General features: G+C 32.5%; 1 long non-coding RNA gene across 1 annotated transcript; it reads left to right on the top strand.

Annotated features, from left to right (window-relative positions):
- LOC123988974 lies at nucleotides 1-1542 on the top strand. The gene is made up of 3 exons (XR_006830359.1): nucleotides 1-903; nucleotides 973-1099; nucleotides 1180-1542. It is a non-coding gene; the product is annotated as an uncharacterized LOC123988974 (long non-coding RNA).
- Nucleotides 1543-4779: the final 3237 nt, after the last annotated feature.

The following is a 4779-nucleotide window of genomic DNA, read 5'->3' as shown; positions in this document are numbered from 1 at the left end:
ATAAGTATATTAAATATATTAAATATATTAAATATAGAATAACCGCATAAAAGTAAACCATAAATATGTTAATATAATCTACAAAACTTTGTACCACCATGAACATACAATTAGACTAAATCATAACAATAGCTTCAATTCAATTTAATTCAGAAGAAGAACAAATGAGAGAATGAAAGAATGAATGAATGAACCACTGATCAGTGAAGTTATTAATTCAAGAAATTAAATAATGTAGTAAATAGGAAAGCGTTAAGGATAAAGTGAAAGCCGTGACCACCATAATGTAAATAATAAAGTAACGCAGTGTGATACAATGCAATGTGACGTCATATAACATAAAACAAATGAAATATAATGAAATAGAATACAAAATTCAAGAAGTGGGCTCACTAAAATATAACTGTGAAGATTATTAATGAAATACTCTATTCCTTTACACAAGTAAATTATAAGTTAAATTGTGAGCGGTATTTGGTCAATGATAAATGGTCATGTCAATGCAAATGCAAATAGAACCGATTATTGCATGACATTTCAAAAAAGTGGGTAAATAGCAACTAAATCAAATCAAATGTAGACTGCGTAGTTCAATTAACGCTGTGCTACTGTATAGCGTAGAGATAAATAAATAACTCAACAAGTAGAGTATTAAAAACTAACATTTAAAATGGTGAATTAAACAGAAACCATGCACCTTCAAAGCACTTGAATAGACAAAACCATTCAGCATCACAGAAAAATAACAAAATTAAGATAAATTAAGATAAATTAAGATAAAGTAAGATAAAGATAAATCAAGTCAAATCAAATCACCAACTTCAGCTGATCAGAGTGGATGAATGGATGAATGGATCAAGGAAGGAAGAGAGAAACAGCAGAATACCAGCAAGTACAAGTAAGGTAAAGTAGAAAACCATTAAAAGTAAAATCAGTGATGTGATAACGCATGACAAAGACAATTATTTACAGAATCACAACCCCAATGTGTCAAAGCAGTATCAAAGCCAGCATGCAAGGACTAGTTAAAGGAAATAACAAATAAGAGAGCTGAATTGCAACTGAAAAGGAAAAGAAAAGGAGAAAGAAAGGAAACAAGGTAAGGTAGTTGCAACATACTATAAACAACAGAAATAACCCATACTAGTGACATGAATATTAAATTAATTGCATTTACAGAAACAGCCCATCGTCATGGAAGAGCAACATTATGACCAGAGAGAGACATCGTGGATAAATTGAATTAAAGAATATCAAGAACATCAAAATGTCCAATGAATATCAAGAATGCACAGGCAAATCAAAACCAATCAACCAATCAAAACCAAATCAAGAAGCGATAATGAAATAAGTAAATAGCAATAACAGTGATAATGTGGCACAGATGAATTAATATATATAAATATAAGTATATTAAATTATAAAATATAGAATAAAGAATAACCATATGGAAATAAATCATAAATATATTAATACAATCTACAGAACTACAGAACTTTGTACCATCATGAGTTAAATAAATAAACTAAGTCATAACAATTACTTTAATTCAATTCATTTCAGAATAAATGAACATTGACAGAGTAGAATAAAAGAATGAACAACTAAACAATGAAGTAGTCAATTAAAGATACTAAATGAGCTAAGTAAGGCAATAGTTATTCAGTCATAAGTCATAAAGTACAAAATGAAGGCAGTAACCAACATAATATAAATAATGTAATCACATAATATAATGTAAAACAAAATGGAATATACTAAATAGGATACGAAATACAAGAAATGAATTCAATAATATATAACCATAGAATTTATTAACTACAACACCCTATTTCCTCAGCAAGGTACATTATAAGTTAAATTATAAATTATAAATGATAAATGGTGAATGACAAATGCTCATGTCAATGCAAATGCGAATAGACCTAATTATTAAATGACGTTTCAAAATAAAGTAATTAAAGCGACAATTAAGCCAGATAAATTATAAAGTACGTAGTTCAATAAGCACTACACCAGTATATAGACTGTATAAATAATAAGCGAATAAGTAAATAAATAAGGATACTTAAATAACAAGATTATAATAAAATCACGCACAATCAAAGCATTTGAATAGACAGAACCATTTGTCATCACAGAAAGCGAATTAAAGCAAGATAAATAAATCATATTCATTAACTTTAATTGACCAGAACTGAGCAGAATTAATGAGAGAATGCACAATGAATGAATGAATGAGACCGTTAAGGAGCTGAAAGATTAAGAGGAAAGAAGGTAAGAAGGCGTGAATAAAAGAAATGAACAAGCATGAAAGCATGAAAACATGCAAACATGAAAACATGAAAACATGAAAACATGAATGTGATAAAATTGTAAGTAAAGGAAAGGAAAGGAAAGTGAATGTGAATGAACACCCACCACCTAACAATAAACTACACAAAACAGACTACGCCAAGAGCACAAAACAATCACAATCAATCACTCATCACGCAACACTTTAAAACAATCATACTGATACTGAAATAAAACTAAAACAAAACCGAAACCGAAACTGAAACTGAAACTGAAACTAAAAGAAAAACAGTTAATAGTTAATAGTTAATAACAAAACCCGGATTGTTCAATTCATTCATTTAAGCATATTACACTGCTGCTTCGTCCAAATATAAAATGAAATGAAAATAAAAGAAAATGAAAATGAAAATAAAAGAAAATGAAATGATAATGAAAATGAACTTGAACTAATCAACGAAACAGCAATGCAAGCCAAGTAAACCATGAACACACATTATACACTGACATAAACCATTGATAACCGATAATTAACCGGTAAGATTCACAAAACAAAATAAAAGAACAACACCGGCAAATGCAATAACAGTGGAACGATAAATGAATTGAACAATGAAATAACGGAACAAGATGTAGATTGCGCAGATTTATTAAGCACATTATATATTATATAATTATATCGTTGCGATTAAATAAATAATAAATAAAGAGACGTCAATGATACAGAATAAAATAAACAATAATCAATATTACGCGAGTTGCACAAATCATCAATGCACATCACCCCACCGCATTTAATAAATAAATAAATAAATAACTAACAACTAAATAAATAAATAAGTAAATGAACAAATAACACAGAATAACACAAAATACAAAACGGAATGAAATATAACTGTATAATGGACGACGAACGGTGAAGGAAGATATACACCATAAACAATAGAATAATAAAATAATAAATCGAACATGAAAATAAATGAAAATAGAAATAAAATAAAATAAAATAAAATATACGTAGAATAAACACGTTAAAATGACAGATAGAATAAATGGAAAGGCTATGCCTCGAGCAATCACCGAATAAACGAGATAATATAATCGATTAATCGAAAAATCGAACAATCGAATGTATTAATAAACGAAAATAATTAAATAATACAGCGGGGTAACGTGCCAGTCAAACACATGCAACCAAATAGTAATAATAAATGGATCAATATTAATAATACTAATAATAACGAAATATCGAAAAATACCAAAAAATATCGAAAAATATCGACGCACTTTCACATAAATCACTTAATAAATCATCGCAATAAACGTTAAACAAATGAATAAAAACGCAATAAAAGATTAAAGATTAAAGTAATACGTCACCAAACCGTTGACCTAGTTTCTCATCGTCTGTCCTCTTCTACCCAAGGTCCTGGCCGCGCGTGCAGCCGTCTGTCTTTCTTCAACTACGGCAGCCATCTTGCGAACCTGTCAGTTCCTGCATGCTTTCATTAACCAAGTTAATCACAAATTAATCATAAAATCACTCAAAAAACACGGAATCACACCACGAAACGTTCTTAATAAACGAGAATTGTTCTTAAATAATGTCAAATGTTTATAATTAACGCCCCGAACAACGAAAATACGACGTCGAACTGCCGTGTAACACGCACACCACGTTTTCGATGATTATTAATTAATTAATACACTATTTAACTGAAAAACGACACATTAGCACTCCCGAACATATAATAAAATGATTCTAGCAAAAAACGCGAATATCTAAGAAACTATCCACCGCGTTGCAAATCTGACCACGGAGCGACCACGAAACACGTCCGCTCTCCTCGACGCGTCGAGCGGGGGAGCAACCTAACCTAACCTAACCCTAACCTAACCTAACCTAACCTAACCTAACCTAACCTTTTTTTTTTTTTTTTTTTTTTTTTTTTTTTTTTTTTTTTTGTTTAAATAGAAGAGGAAAATGCCTTTATGCACGCGCGGGTTGTCCCCCATTCACTCTATTCGGCTGGTGAGGGCCCGGGCAGTGTGGGACTCGTATCCCCTGAAGGGGGGCCTGGCGCCCATTGGTGAGGGCAAACCCAAAGAGGCAACCCAGAAGGGGCAACCTGACAGCCCTACCCTAAAGGGTGGGCTCAAAAATAAGGTCACAGCCCAGAAGGGGCGACCTAGCGGCGCCCAGAAGGGGCATCCGCGGCCTGATACACTACCCACTAAAAACCTCTCCCCTAACGTAGGCCGCCAGAACCGTTTCATCCTTTGGGGATATATAACATGAACCAACGATAGCCGCAACGGCGCTTCGGCTCCCTAGCTTACATCGACGCTTTCGTCCACCCTCAATCCGCCATGCGCACAATCAAGCTATAAGGGATTGAGGATCCACGCCGTTACACCTCCGATCAAGCGGTAGGATATTTTCAACCTGTACGATAAAGCACAGGATTTTTCTTCGGCCACGAC

This window comes from Osmia bicornis, unplaced genomic scaffold (genome assembly GCF_907164935.1).
Source record: "Osmia bicornis bicornis unplaced genomic scaffold, iOsmBic2.1, whole genome shotgun sequence".
Taxonomy (NCBI): Eukaryota; Metazoa; Arthropoda; class Insecta; order Hymenoptera; family Megachilidae; genus Osmia; species Osmia bicornis.
The sequence above is the reverse complement of the archived record's forward strand: the minus strand, read 5'-3'. Positions and strand labels throughout refer to the sequence as shown.